Source organism: Rhipicephalus microplus, chromosome 9, assembly GCF_043290135.1.
Source record: "Rhipicephalus microplus isolate Deutch F79 chromosome 9, USDA_Rmic, whole genome shotgun sequence".
NCBI lineage: Eukaryota > Metazoa > Arthropoda > Arachnida > Ixodida > Ixodidae > Rhipicephalus > Rhipicephalus microplus.
Genome location: NC_134708.1, coordinates 81719677 through 81736603, shown reverse-complemented (window position 1 = coordinate 81736603; position 16927 = coordinate 81719677).

Here is a 16927-nt window from a genome sequence, read left to right as displayed (position 1 = left end):
AGTCAGTCTCCTCCGCTTCCATGAGACGAAGGCTCCGACAGCCATCAAAAGTTCGACAAAATTGTCCCTGTGGCGGGACTTCCACTGCTTACTTATTTGGAACATACTTGTAACCATGCGCCAAAAGGTGCGTGCTACTATACATTCATGAAAAACATGGTTCAGCGTTTCGACGCGGCCGCATTGCGGACATGTGGCGTAGGGCGCCACACCCCACGCCGCATGGCGGTCGGTCATTGGTAAAGCTTCCCATTCCTTAAGCCAGTTTAGATCACGAACTTTGGAGGGGACAGACGTGTTTGTAAAAGTCGAACGTCTTTTCACGCGACATTTCCGGCACTGTTCCTCAGTTAGACTTTTAAAAGTTATTTGTTCACACATGTCGGTTGGAGACATTTCCATCAGTTCTTCAACTGGGAAGTCGTTTCGCCATTGTTGCAAAATTTTATCACATCTGTATAATATGCCGGTGGCGGTTCAGCAGCTGGTACCGTGTCGTTTGTTAAACAAAAAAAATCTTCTAGAGGTACCTAGCAGATGCACTACGAGTTGCCTGCCTCGATAGAATGAGTTTTCTAAGAGTGCCCGGGTGTTTTTGAGAGCCAACATGCTGCACATTACATCAAGGTTTGGCATGCTGAGCCCTCCCCAATTTACTGGTAGGTGAACCAAGGCTCTAGGAACAGCTTCAGCGTTGCCATCCCCAAAAAAAAGGAGCCACACGCAGTGAAAACCCGACGAGGTGGCCGAGTAATTCTTACTATATATATATATATATATATATATATATATATATATATATATATATATATATATATATATATATATATATATATATATATATATATATATATATATATATATATATATATATATATATATATATATATATAAAGCAGTAGCGCTGTTATGCTTGATTTATTTAGATAAGCTCTTTCAGTGAAAGGTAAATGAAAAGTTCTGGCGACTTCAATGCGTCTGTCCACTTTGCGTTGGATCTCTTTCCATGTGGTGCGGGCAACCTCACCAGTCGAAAGGAAAGTTACACCAAAGACTTTAACTCCTTGGACGATTTGGACGCCATCAGGGAACTCTTCAACGTGCACTCCAACGCACAATACCTTGATTTTTTAGGGATTAAGACGTGCTCCCGACAGGTAACTATACGTGTGAAATATTCGCAAGAAGGCTCTGTAGCTACCTATGTTCCGAATAAACAACGATATTTCATCGGCGTATGCCGCTACTTTCACTTCGCCCAAGCCTGGGAGAGGAAAACCCTCGCCTCGCGCAGTCACCATCGTTACTTCTCAAAAAAAGCACATTATAAGACCACACTTCTGTTTAGTCATCATGGAAAGCATTCATGCTTGATCTTATTACAAATGAGAGTTCGGCTGCGTGCCCGAAGAGCTCTTCTTGCAACCTAATGAAATATTGTGCCAGTGAAAAAGCAATTGAACTTCTTTTCTGTCTTCTAAAGTAACAACTGCGAAATGGATAAGATGTTTGAGAAGCGCGCACTAATTCGTGCGAAAATTGGCAGAGCGCAAGACGGACCCTTTTCCGCTCGTGTTCCACCCGTCGACCCACACGTTCAGATTCGAGGTTCACTGCTTCCTCCTTGGTAGTGCGCAATGCGGAGTAGCCAGACCAGAGCCAGGCTTAGTGAACACTTTATAGACGGTTTCAAGGTCACAAGTATTGTACCCCAAAAAACTTCTGGTCACCTCATTTACCTGCTCCTAACGTCAAAACTGAAAGCACGTTTTCAATTTCTTTTCAAGCGCAGGTAAACCCTGTATTTAGTTTTTCATATATAAAGAAACGTACGTGAAGTACAAAGGAACGTTTTGTAATTTTTATGTAGCTCAAAAGAACATTTTTGGATATATTTTGCAAATTAAGGGAAAGAAAATGTAGAAAATCAGTGAACTATTTTTTAAAGCTCTTGTGATCCACCAATGCTACTAAGGCACATTGGTGAACGAAACCGAAAGGCATGAAGAGGCTGTGTTTGTAAACCTTGAAAGGTCTACAACAACTTTTCATGGTATTGGAGCGAAGGCTACAGAGCCAAATTGCGAGCATCCTACCACGTGAAAAATAGAAGTTCCCCCTTTATTTCCCACGTGGAGGTATTTGAGACAGAACGCCACTTCCACCATAGGACAGTGGTATTTACAATAACTTATTCGTTGTGACTTCGCACCTGTGAACGCGCGAGACAGTCGCGCCTTTTTACGTGCACCTCAAAACACGAAGCGGCGTCTGCGTCTACATGAAACGCTGATGGTGCACCACCTTCACTTTCCACAGTGTTAAGGCTGTTTCACATGACAAAAAAAATGGCAGCATATCCACGGAGTGAATGATGGAGAGTGGGGCGAAGCATTCGTCTGTCCATGCGTCCGTCTGAGTGACCGTCCATGCGTCTGTTCGTGCGCCCGTCCCTGCGTTCGTTCATGCATCCGCCCCTGCGTCCGTTCATGCGTCCATCCATGCATCTGTTTGTGTGTCCGTTCGTCCACCTATTCAACAATCCAAGTCCCACCATCTCGCATCTTTTTATCATATATTCCGCATATAAAAGCACCGCCATCCTGCGGACATGCCAATGGGACTAAACGAGAGGTGGCACACGCACACTTTCTTACGGCTTGCGCTTCGTGTCTACTTCCGACCTTCAACCACCTTGAGTTCATGGTATATACTAGTTCACTGTATTCATGGCACTGCGGCCCAATGCTTGCTAAACCTTTCTAAAACCAAGGAGGTTACGCCCAGCGAGTATAACGTAGCAACCTTTTCCTGTCAGATAGTGCTCAATGTACATGCCAGTGGCTGCTAATGTGAAATGAGAGACAGGAGGATTCAGCTTTTAATTTCTTACTGCTTGCGCTTCGTATCTGCTCCCTCCCTTTAACCAACTCGAATTCATTCATGGTATATACTAGTTCATTGTATTCATGGCCCTGCGGCTCAACGCTCGCTAAACCTTTCTAAAACTAAGAAGGTTACACCCAGCGAGTATAATGTAGCAACCCTTTCTTGTCCGATAGTGCTCAATGTACATGCCAATGGCCGCTAATGGGGATCGCAGCGTGCGCGTTGACTAAAAGCCGAATGTTCCTGTCTCTCATTCTCCATTAGCAGCCATTGGCATATACATTCAGCATATTTTTTTATTCTTAAACAACGCACAGAAGAAATCTCTCACCGGCACCCCCTTGGAAGTCAAATGTTATGCCTATTTTGGGTATGTGCCACTGATGGTTACGTACTACGAGGGACGCCTAAGCCACGCCATAAGGTGTGTGTTCGATATGCGTGTGAGCTCTCCTATATATGCACTTCATTCTAACACTGTAAGTTATGTAACCTTTATGAATATTGATACCTGTTGTACATATTTTCTAACATCTTCACCAAGTCTTGTAAATTCTGTACATATATCATCATGTACATTGTCCATATTGTGATTAGTGCATTTACGTAGTATATGTACAGTTATTAGTACAACGGACTATGGACGTCCTACGGACTTGGACACTTTAGTTTAAATGTGTAGTGTATGTTGTGCTTTGTCTTTTGTTTGTTATTGTGCCTGTTATACAGACGCTTGTCTCTTAGGTTTGTTGCGTCCCATGAAAGAATAAACTTTTTCTAAACAAGAGCTTCGCCTCTAAAAGGTAGCGATTTTCAGTCTGCGAATTCACTCGCAGCGAAAAAAAAAGGGCCAGTTCGCTCCCGCCGCACTGGTCCGCAGCGAGTTTCTAACGCGTTGGAAATTCTTGCTCTGATCGCAGCAGCGGCAGTTATTCCTGTTCGGGACCCGTCAAAAGAGGACCGGGCCGGCTAAGCTGTCTAAACTGCGTCGACATGTTTGTTTTCGTAATGACCGCTGTTGCGCTTTTAAAGTGTAGTTAGATTGAAAAGTGTTTTTAAATGATGAAATTCAAGTAATATTTGTTACCGTTCATGGAAACCTAATAATATCATAACGCACAGATTCTTACACTGTATTTGAAAAAATTATACAGTGTCTGCCGCAACGAACGGTGGCAAGAAACGTTGCTCGCTGCTCCAGTCGCAGAGCGAAAAAAAGTGGACCGTTCACGGTCCACGTGAAACGAAACCGCCATAAGCGGTGGTTGTGAACAAGCAATTGAAACAAACGAAACCTTTTTTTTTTTTTCGCCGCAATCACGGCATGTGAAGCAGCCTTTACGAGACGCGCGCTGAAACGGACTACTTCGCGTAGTGCTACAAGCCCAGAAGCTCCGCCTCCGTAGCTTTCTTTTCAGTGCCAAGAAAAGTTGTCGCCAAGTATAGCGAGATGCATGCCGGGACGACGTCCAGCCCATCGGCGCGATTGCGCGGCAAGCAGCGGCGCGCTGTCCACATTGTCGGCGCCACGAGATTCTCGAGGCTTGCGCGCTCACTCGCCGGCTTGCGGCTTCTTCTCTCCGACAGATGGAGAGAGGTGGCGCTGGTGAGATGGTGCCCACTTGAGGAGTAGGTTCGAGCATTGCGAGTGGTGGAGAGGGTGGCACGAGAGAGAGCTGACACGCGGTGAGCGCGCGGCAGCCTAGGAAGAGAGAAGTCACCGTGCACTGCTAGGAGGGCGTGAGCTACTTGGCCCCGCTCCAACACCAGTGGCGAGGAGAGCGGTGCGGACGGAGGGACAGTGTTACAAAGGCTAGTCAAAAAGCTGCTTCGCATCCAATAAACGAAGCCACAAGTGCGTTCGAGACCCGCAAGTACGACGGCTAGGCAAATCCGCGTACTACCCATCATACCCATAGTAGCTGAACGATCACAGCTCTTAAGTCCCCCTAGTTAATTTTAGAAAACTCTATGTCCTCCCATTTACTTCTATTTCGTGCCTTCTTGTTACAATGTACTATGCCCGACAATGTATTTCTCTACGTTCGCCCTCGGTCTTCAATCCTCAGTCTGATTTCGCTTTTCCACTCCTTGTTGTACTATACTACGTATGGCTATGCTATACTAGGCTGACTATGCCACATGTGCCTCGCCTTCTCTTCCTATTTGCGTCCTCCGCCAACAAGGCAGTGAAGGTCCTCTGGTGCTTAATTTTTGGGGCGAAGCTCCAAAAGCCGCGGGTCATTCCTTCCTCTGTAGTAGTAGCAGCGTTCAGTGAAAGTTTGTGCCTAACGAAGGAGCGTTGCCGTACGCGTGGGTTGTGCCATCACCTGATTACTGAGAGAGTGTGCGAGGGGGCAAGGATGGACAGATGGTCGGGCACGGCGAGTATGAGCCATTAAGGCTTTCGACTTAATGAGCCAGGTCGTCGGCACTTCTGGACCTTTTCACTACGGCGCCTTTCTTAATCATACTCATAGTCAAAAGGCGTAAAACCTCAGCAATTGTTATATCATATCATACGGTGCATATACACTCACTAACGCTCGCAGTGATGCGTTAGCGCAGGCGCCAGCGAATGCTCACACGTGCATTAACAAACGATGAGACACATTGCGCGTGTCGGCAGGAAATAACTTTGAAAACTTTTTTTCTTTTTTGTCTTCTCTTTGTTGCCCTTCAATCCCAGGAGAGATGCAGCTCAGATGCGAGCTCTCATACCACGAATTTACTTTGACTTCTTCTCTTTATTCCTTCACGCAGAATAACATCACCGTGCTGGCGAAGTAAACACCAAGAAAAGGAACACAATTAGTTAATCGTCACGCCTGGTGTATTTGCATCTTCAAGACGTTCCTCTAGGAGCTGCGAACTCACTGAAGAGACGTTAGCTTATTCACGAGTTTCTTCATCTGCATATTCCTCGTTCGCACGCTGCTGCTACCGCTTTTCAATCCCCTCCTACAAGATGGTTACGACAAACTGCGTAAATTTTGAAAAAAATTTGAAGAAAAAAAACACATAGTGGAGGATATGTCCTGGCGCTTCTTAGGGCGCCGGTGCAAGCGATACCATGTTTTGCGCTGACTTGCCACAGAAAAAAAATGTTTTCACACCTTCCTCCTCTACTTTTGAAAGAACAAAGAAACGAACGAAAAATCGCCGAGAAGATGCGCCAGACTGCGACACGCTTCCGCCGTCTTCTTGTAAGGCGGCTTCCCCTCATAAATATATATTGTGCCAAGAAGCCCACACTGCCTTTTGACGCGGGGCTCGGCGCGCGAGAAGTTTGTTTTTGCGGTGAGGCTCGAACTTTTGGTCCTCCTCGCGAAAGTTGCTGTGTGGTCGCTTCCCGGGGCTGTTTTTTTTTTTTTTGTGGAAGCCGAAACAAATTTAATGTCGCTCCCGCGCAGCCAAATGCGCTTGTTTCGCCACGCGCTGCTTTTCCGATGAGGGATTCACTTACGTGAAAAATAAAATAAAATTCATACAACTTGAGAAAGCGAAGGTGAGGGGGTAGGGCAGCGACAGCGTTTCCCATTTGTTCACAAAAAATGACAACAAATTTATTGTAATACAGAATTCAGCATTGCAGGAGTATCAAAGAAGCCACCAGATTGTAGTTTCGGAAAATTCGCTTCTTTCAGTATTTTGTTACTTCTGTTGGGTAACTTTAGGCTGATTTTGAATGTACCCAAATAAATAATAATAACAATGCTGGAAAATACCGTAATTGTCATTTCTCGAATGAGTGACTTGTGACAATGTAGAAAAGAATTGCCTTTGTTTTTCTTTAGTCAAGTTTGTTCTCCAGAAGTGGTATCTCATGTTCGAGGCAGCCTACAAAGTGGTATAGATATTTGCATACCTAACTCAAGTTTAGAAAATTGAGAACAAGAAAGATGTTCAGTAGACTTTAATCTGATCCCACGGATGCAAGGATGACACTCTTACGAGCTTTGAAGTTAAGCAAATAAAAACGAATGTTAAGGGAGAAAGTACGCACTGTCACAAGTTCATAAGCTGTAAGAGTGTAGAAGGCTTTGCTATAATCCGACAGAACAGCATGACCCTTTGTGCAGTCTTCACAATTGCGAAAGCGTGAGCTTGTGCACGCCAGTTCCACTCAGGCGCAGACGCGCAGTATTCCCGATTTTTCTTCGTTTCGTACGTCCTTCTACGGACGCCCCTTCTGCACCCTTATTTCCTGGAGCGACATGAAGAATTTATTCAATCCTGCTATCATATCTGCGTCGACACCTCGACGTATGCATTCGCTTTAAATGCGTTATGCGGTTCTGCATAGTTTGTGGGCATATTAAGCCGCACATACGTTAGCGCAGTGTTTCATCTGGTTGTTTGCGGTCAGCGCAGATAATCATGATAGATTAGGAGTGATATGACAGGTCGCATAGGAACACCATGAAGACAGTCACCAACATGGCATTTAGTTTTATAGTCTTTCATAAACGTTTCCTGTTGCACATTGCGCAATAGAAGTTGGATTCGCATATGCTCTTCCTCAAAATTCCCACACGCCCTTGCTTCTAAAGAGTCTTTAGAAAGCTGAGTTTATTTCTTTCTGAAAATAAACCAATGCTAGTGCTTCCAGCAATGACAAAGAAGAAAAACATGACAGCACGCATATAAAGAACTGTTGTTTTGTACTTTACAAGAAAAGCAACGCCAGTTACCACAGCATATTCTTTCAATTATATCTGTTTAACCAGAGTTACGCAGTACTAGTATCTTGGCGTCACATTTACACTTAATCTTTCATGGTCTACTGACATCGTCTAAGCATGTTCTAAAGCCTTAAAAAAAACTAGGATATCTAGGGAGAGCATTTCAGAATGCTCAAAAAATTAAACTTTCAATGCATAAATCTTCGGTGACCCTATAATTGATTATGCATTTTTTCGTTCTGCTCACCTTATAGACAATGCGACGTACTCAGGCTGGAAGCAGTCGAAAAGAAAGCTGTGCGTGTAATTTTTTCGCCGGTACGACCGCTACTTAATATCCTCGTCCACGCCTTACATGAGTTAGAACTAAAACATCTTTCGCTACGTCGAGATGTAGAATCATTCAAACTTTTGCCCATTGTAATCAACAATACATATCGCCTTTCAAACACAGCTTTTCTGCTTTTTGCCAAGACTTTCTCTACGCGTAACTTAACAATTTTCGTGCGTACTGACACATTTAAGCATAGCTTCTTTCACCGCACTATAGAATTATAGAATTTTCACTCCCTCTGAAAGATTAGGCGTCTATTCTTGTCGAGAATCATTATGTATAACGAAATCTTAGTGAATTTATGGTTGCAACTAGTTTCTGATGGTACATTTATTGTATACCTTGTTTCTTGCAACGTTTCCTGCACTGTGTTATCCCAATCCTGTAATAGGCCTGTCACACAGCTGTAGCATATAGAAATAAAAAAAGATATGTCCTGTTGGTCTGTGTCTCTATTAGGAAAGTTAGTTATGGTTTATCTTATAAAGAAGAAAAATACGCACTCTCCAACTCATCCTGTAACACGTTGTTTCAAGAGGCCTATGGTCAAATGGTATCGACTCGAGCTTCCTGATGTCGGGATTATCGCCGGAAGTAGGCATGACACACTCCTTTGGAATTAGGTGTGCAGTAGCCAGATAACTCGAGGCCCGTCGACTTGCTTAGACAAAACACACAAAACATCCGAGTGCTGGTGAAGGCCAGAAGGGCTCTACACCCGACTATCCAGGTCTGTGCCTTCTAGATAATGCACATGCAGCCAACATGGGTCGGCGGGCAAGTATTTCCCCAAGTACCTTGGCGTGCGCGAAACATACCCGATAAACTTTGGCGAAAACGTGAGGTGATTATGACAGCTCGCTGTTAGAGTAGTGTGACATAGTGACACAGGAGGTGTTGTAATGTTTATTCTGTTCCCAATCATTTGCAAGCAGGTAATGGTTTCCTGTCATGTAGACAGTTCTGGGTATTATTATTATTATTATTATTATTATTATTATTATTATTATTATTATTATTATTATTATTATTATTATTATTATTTGATTTCATCTGCATACACAGAGGAAAGAGGGAGAGAGCAAGCTAGCAACTGCCACCTGGAGGGTCACAACGCCTGCTCACTCTTTCGGGAGGAGGTAAGAAACAGAGGAAACAAACATTAGAGGGGAGAAAGAGGAATGAAGATGAGGAAGGAAAAAAAATGACGAAGACTTCGACGAGTATGAGTAAAAAAACATGAATAAAAATAATAAAAAGAGGTGACCAGGTGCAGCTAATCAAGGTTTACTAATAGAGACTTCTCTCACCTAGAAAGGTCGCCCTCAAATTTACGCTCCAAAGACTCGGCCAGTTCTCAACACTCCCCGTTTCTACGTTGTCATTGTTCGTCACTGAGGCTCACACGTAATGTAGGAGACTGGCCGAGTACCGTGTATGGTAGGCTAAAAAAAAGAAGCTTCATTAGCGGCTCTGCCAATTAGTGGGATGGGTCTGCATCATGTCTGGGCTTGTGTGTAGGGTTGCTGGCCCATGGATACTTCCTAGGCTCGCTGGATGGCTCAAAGCCATGCTCCCGGTCTGAATTGAGTTACGCAGACTCTCCGCGCTCTTAGAGGCTGTCACTGATTGAAGCGGCATCCCTGCTGTTATGCGCTATGCCTAGACGTTCCCATATGATATTTGGAACATAATGCATGGGTGAACTTTCTTTTTTAGTGTGTGTGTGTGTGTGTGTGTGTGTGTGTGTGTGTGTGTGTGTGTGTGTGTGTGTGTGTGTGTGTGTGTGTGTGTGTGTGTGTGTGTGTGTGTACGTGTGCATGTGTGTGTGTGTGTGTTACTACATGTGATACGTATGCTCTACGGTGTCCAAAGAAGTGTCGCAATGCATGAATTTGTCTGTCGTGTATATATATGGTCGTATTCACCACTAGGAATCGGATTCATTATGTAAATCCATATAAAAGTAGAAAAGAAACTTAGTTCGCTTCTCGTGTTGGGTCACACGCTTCCGATGCTTTTCTTGACCCTATGGCGAATGCAATAAAAATAAAAACTGCGCAATGTTCGCAAGTTGTTGTTCCCGGGAGTGTATAATAGACGACTCTTGTAGACATGGTATTCTGTCATCTAAGGACTTCAGGGAGTCTATTGGGCATTAAAGAAGACTGCGTGAGCGCTTCTCATTGAGTTTGAACAGAACGTGATGTTTGCTGCATCAGACAATAAAACTTTTTGCTCTTGTTTTTTTTTTTGCTTTTTTGTCGGAACATGAATCATTCCTTCTTCTGAAGAGCCCCTAGCTATACCGCGACGCTGAGTCAAAACTACTCAGAAGCGATTTCAAAATTCATAGGCTCTCAAAATATCGTACATACGGCTGATTCTAAATACAACATGTTCATAAAACATAGGTAAGACCATTCCCAGTGGTTTTTCGCACATTTATTATCTCCTATTCCAAGTTTCTTCGTTATTAAGATCTACGTTTCCCGACCCAGCCAGGGTGATTCCCCAGGCAATTTCCCCCGCGACCTGTCACGCAATTCTCGTGCGTGTAGCGTGTTCCCACCTGCAATTCTGCCAGGTCGAGTACAAAGTAACACGGGGACGGTGAACCACGGTCGCTCTTTGAAAAGCGCGTGCGACGCGTGCAGCCAAGCGCAGACCGCGGGATTTCGATCCGAGCGGCCGCCGGCAACGCGCGTGCAGTCGTCACAGCCTGGGGCAAATTTCTTTCGACACTTCTCACTCTCTCTCTCTCTCTGTTTCTCAAGCATCTCGGCCGTTGGCCCCCCTGAGGCGATGCATTCGCGGCAACGCTTATGCGGCCCCTCACTGCATTGATGCTATTTCTCTCTCTGTCTTCCTTTCGGTCTTCTTCCTCCTCTCCCCATTCCCGCACTCTTCGTCCCTCTGGGGGATCACGCAGCATCTAGGGATGTACCCATATTTATTTTAAATGGCGCCGCACGGCAACGCGCTCGCTGCGGGAGATGCGAGGGATCAATGTGTCCGGGAGCGTGCCGGTTTAGGGACTTGCAAAAGAAAATGGGGGGTAAAAAGAGGGAGTCACGCAGAGGCGGTCCCAAATGACTCCACTCAGGAATAACCGCGCCGCGTGTATACCGCAGCGCTGCCTCTGTGCGAGGCCGTTCGTTGCGAGCGGTGTGTACGTGCAGCCTCGTGCCCCGCATTCTATGCGCGTGGCCTCTTTGTCGTTGCACTCCTTTTGCGGCGCGGTACAGGACCGCTTTATTGATTCGCCTAATGTATACTGGCAAGCTGGTTGTGTTGCATGCTTGTATGCGGGATGGAAGAGTCTGTGCACAAGTTAGTGTGGCACGTAGGCACACCTGCTCTGAACACATCATCTGCATGCGAGGAGAAATGCATGTAGCTTTGCGAAATGGATTGCTGTTCTAAAAAGCGTTACAAGAAGGTACAATACGAAACAGGCATACAGGACGTCTCGCAAAGTTTGTCGAACCATGAAGACATAAGAAACATGCACACATAAGCCAGTGCAGATCCCATGCGTGTGTTTCCTATATATCTGTCTTTTATTCTAATTAACTTCAAGGGTGTCATGGCAAATTACCCAGATTAAATCACTCGCAAAAACAGGTTCGAAAAGCCTAATTTAGATTTTACTGATAATGTCATTATATGACGATAATATCGAGAAAAAAAAACAGCACCAATTCAGACCTAATCAAGGGCACCAGTAGACGTGTTTCACTTGCACACCAAGTGGCGTATGCGTATATATCACATGCAGCTACTAGCAAACCATTTGTTAGGTTTTATCTTGAAGGCTGGTGGTGTCCCAGAAAATGAAGACGTTAGCACAAATGTGCGCATCCAATGCACCCTCAGTAGTACGGGTGCATCGAGTCTACTGAAAGTGCTCGAAATGAACAGTGGAGGGAGAGAGCACGAATGAGAGTAGACCTTCTTCTCGGGAAATTAGTGCCCACAACAGCGCACTCCATGATTTGAACCCGGGTACTCCGACTGGGAAGCCAGCATTCTAGCTCTGCGCCACTTTGGTGGAGCCGGGCGCGACTGTTAAAAGGACGACACATGGCGGGCTACTGATCGCAGCGCCCCAAGCGGCCCACCCTGTCTGGCCTTCACATTACGAACCTCGTTTTGAGCACTACGCTGTTCTAGTACACTGTAGCGTCGGAACAGGTACGCGCTTTGTCATCCTCTCCATATTTAGGTTCGCTCGCAGAGCACGTGTGCCAGTTTGTCCGGTGAGGAATGCAGTAACTACGACGGGTGAAAGAACACGCACTAAGAAAAAGAAAGAAAGAAAAAAAGAAATATAGAAAGAAAGATAGAAACAAAGAACGAAAAAAACCAAGAAAGATAGATAGATAGATAGATAGATAGATAGATAGATAGATAGATAGATAGATAGATAGATAGATAGATAGATAGATAGATAGATAGATAGATAGATAGATAGATAGATAGATAGATAGATAGATAGATAGATAGATAGATAGATAGATAGATAGATAGATAGATAGATAGATAGATAGATAGATAGATAGATAGATAGATAGATAGATAGATAGATAGATAGATAGATAGATAGATAGATAGATAGATAGATAGATAGATAGATAGATAGATAGATAGATAGATAGATAGATAGATAGATAGATAGATAGATAGATAGATAGATAGATAGATAGATAGATAGATAGATAGATAGATAGATAGATAGATAGATAGATAGATAGATAGATAGATAGATAGATCAAGTCATCGCGAAAAACATTTCTGAAAGCCCAATTCAAGCCCGCGTACACATTAGACGAAAGCAAGTGTGCCATAAGCACTCTGCTATCCAGTGTTGCGTTACGCACCACTCGCCACTTATCAGCCAGCCCCACAGTCTGGCTCATCTGCTCCAGACGATAGTCTGTTATCGCGCATGTGCCTTCATGTGCGTTCCCGCCTCCTTCGTTCATGGCGTGCCTTTATAATTGACTACGCACCACACTGTGGGTCGTTCTCTTGTACACCTTACGGCAAGTATAAGCCGCATTAAAACTTGCCTTCTTCCTTCTCGCGGCGTCTTCTTCTCCCGGCTTGGAGCCTGTCTCGGCCAAACGTAACACCAGGCACACAGGTAGAGAAAAAATATGCCATTGCATATTGCATGGTATGTCAGAGTGGGAGGGGGGGGGGGGGGGGTTAAGGAAGAGGGGAACGCGGCAAAAATGCACTAAAGCATGACACAGAAAAAGATCAAAATAGAAGACCGTGAAAAAACAGAACGAAAAACATTAGGAGAGAGAGAATGGAGGTTATAGGCGGAAATGTATAGACAGAAGGAGAAATATATTGTAAGAATGTGGAAGCAAGAAATGCAGAGCAAAGGAAAAAGAAATAAGAGAAAGAAGATTGGAGGATTAAGAAGTAGAAATAAATGTATAGAGAGCGAAATAAATATAAGAACGATGGAAAGATACGGGTAAATATAGACATAGTTGCGTCAATATTTTATGGTCAAAGCTTTTTACACTGTGTCTCAGTCCCTCCTTCATCCAGCGTTGTCGCAGCCACCCACACAGCATATCCACGGATCGAGTGAATGATGATGAGCGGGGTGATGAGTTTAATAGGATGGCAGACAGGTGGCTGGCTGGATGGCTGGCTGGATGGCTGGCTGGATGGATGGATGGATGGATGGATGGATGGATGGATGGATGGATGGATGGATGGATGGATGGATGGATGGATGGATGGATGGATGGATGGATGGATGGATGGATGGATGGATGGATGGATGGATGGATGGATGGATGGATGGATGGATGGATGGATGGATGGATGGATGGATGGATGGATGGATGGATGGATGGATGGATGGATGGATGGATGGATGGATGGATGGATGGATGGATGGATGGATGGATGGATGGATGGATGGATGGATGGATGGATGGATGGATGGATGGATGGATGGATGGATGGATGGATGGATCGATAGACGGACGGACGGACGGACGAGCTGAGAGCCCGCGAAGATTCGCGCCACTCATTATCATTCACTACTTGGATATGCTGAGCATTTTCATTATTGTAACCGTACAGTGAGCTAGGTGTACATAAAACCCTGTTAAGGAAGGCAGTTGCTACACTGACGAAGGCAGGTCTACTAGTCAAAACATCGGTTGCAACGGCATTCACTGGTCGAGAATTTTTCACCCTCTCACATACAGCCCGAGGACGCGTTTGAAGACAGCGCGCGAAGCTCGCCGCGTATCACCCGTTGCATGGACCATTACTTCAACTGCACTGTCTGCACAACCCGCTTTTACGTATGGAGCCGGTGCAAAATGCGACATATGCGGCAATTTTGAAACCGCACAATTTAATTAGGCACCCATGGGAGGTATATATATATATATATATATATATATATATATATATATATATATATAATATCATTATCAGCCTGACTACGTCCACTGCAGGACAAAGGCTTCTCCCATGTTCCGCCAGTTAACCCGGTCCTGTGCTTACTGCTGCCAATTTATACGCGAAAACTTCTTAATCTCATCTGCCCACCTAACCTTCTGTCTCCCCCTAACCTGCTTGCCTTTTCTGGGAATCCAGTCAGCTACCCTTAATGACCAGTGGTTATCCCGTGTACGTGCTATATGCCCGGCCCATGTTCATTTCCTCTTCTTGATTTCAGCTATGATATCCTCAACCCCCGTTTGTTCCCTAATCCACTCTGCTCTCTTCTTGTCTCTTAAGGTTACACTTGCCATTTTTCTTTCCATCGCTCGCTGCGTCGTCCTCAACTTAAGCTGAACCCTCTTTGTAAGTCTCCGGGTTTCTCCTCCGTAGCTAAGTACCGGCAAGATACAGCTGTTATATACCTTCCTCTTAAGGGATAGTGGCAATCTACCTGTCATAATTTGAGAGTGTTTGGGAAATGTGCTCCACAGTATTCTTATTTTTCTAGTGGTTTGGCTCCGCGGTTATTACCTGCCCTAAGTAGACATAGTCTTTTACAACTTGAATAGCACTGTTACCTATCTCGAAGCGCTGCTCTTTCCCAAGGTTGTTGTACATTACCTTCGTTTTCTGCAGATTAATTTTAAGACCCACCTTTCTGCTCTCCTTGTCTAACTCCGTAATCATGAGTTGCAATTCGTCCCCTGAGTTACCCAGCAATTCAATGTCATCGGCAAATCGCAGGTTACTAAGGTACTCTCCTATAACTCTTATCCCTAACTGTTCCCATTCTATGCTTCTGAAAACCTCCTGTAAGCACGCGGTAAATAGCATTGGGGAGGTTGTGTTCCCCTGCCTTACACGCTTTTTGATTGATATTCTGTTGCTTTCTTTATGAAGCACTATGGTAGCAGTTGTCCCCTGCATATTTCTTCCAGAATGCTTATATATACTTCATCGACGCCCTGATTCCGCAGTGTCTGCATGACGGCTCATATTTCTACTGAATCATCAGAACCTGAACCTGAACCTGAACTTGGCAAGGTTTAACGCTAGAACCTTATCTAGTGCGGGAATTCTAGCTGTACTATTCGAGGAGCTAGAAGGGGGTAAATGTCATATAATAGGGCTCAGTGAGGTTAGGAGGACAGATGAGGCTTATACGGTGCGACAGAATGGGCACGTCCTTTGATATAGGGGCTTGGCTGACAGAAGAGAACTGGGAGTGGGGTTCCTAATTCACAGAAACATAGCTGGCAACATAGAGGAATACTATAGCAATAATGAAAGGGTGGTAGGTATCGTAATTAAACTGAATAAAAGATACAAGATAAAGGTGGTACAGGCTTACGCACCTACATCCAGCCATGATGACGCTTCAGTTAAAAGCTTCTATGAAGACGTTGAATCAACAATGAGTAAGGTAAAAACACAGTATACTATACTGATGGAAGGCTTTAATGCAAAGGTAGGGAAGACGCAGGCTGGAGACTAGGCAGTAGGAGAATATGGCATCGGTACTAGAAACGCCAGAGGAGAGCTACTAGTAGAATTCGCAGAACGCAATAATTTACGGATTTTGAATACCTTCCACCGAAAACGAGGAAACCGTAAGTGGACATGGAGGAGCCCTAATGGCGAAAATAAGAACGAAATAGCCTTTATAATGAGTGCACACCCAGGAATCGTGCAGGATGTGGAATTGGTTGGCAAGGTAAGATGCAGTGACCATAGAATGGTGTGGTCTCGAATTCGCCTAGACTTCAAGAAGGAACAACAGTAACTAATACGTAGGAAGCCAATCAATGATCTAGCACTGAGAGGGAAAGTACAGGAATTCAGAGTGTCACTTCAAAACAGGTACTCGGCTCTGAGTGAGGAAACCAATGTCAGCGTAGATAATCTGACGAGTATCATTACAGAGTGTGCAGTGGAAGTTGGAGGCAGGGTAGTTAGGACACTGGCAAGCTTTCCCAGGAAACGAAGAATCTAATTAAGAAGCGTCAAATCATGGAATTTTCAAGTACAAAAGACAAAATAGAACTGGCAGAACTTTCGAAGTTGATTAATAGGCGTAAGGAATGCGATGTAAGAAGGTATAACATGGAGAGAATTGAACAGGCTCTGAAAAACGGAGGAAGCGTCAAAGCAGTGAAAAGGAAACTTGGGATAGGCAAGAGAGAGAGAGAAAATTTAATGCGGAAAGGCAGGGAGGTTAACCAGAAAACATATCCGGTTTGCTACCCTGCACTGGGGAAGGGGTAAGGGGAGACTAAAGAAAAAAAGAAAAAAAAGGGGAAAGGGAGGAAGAGAAGCACAAACACACACACACACACTCGCACACAGTAGTGTCACAATCGTTCAACGAGGCGGGTCGCTCGCAGAAACTTCATCAGCGCCTTCGTTGCTTTCTGGCGTGAAGCTCGATCTTTCCGACATTCCAAGATTGACTGTTCAGAAAATGGCTGGTCGTCGAGGCGAGCAAACACTGCTGAGAGGGACTGTCGCTGAGAGCTGTACTGGGGGCACT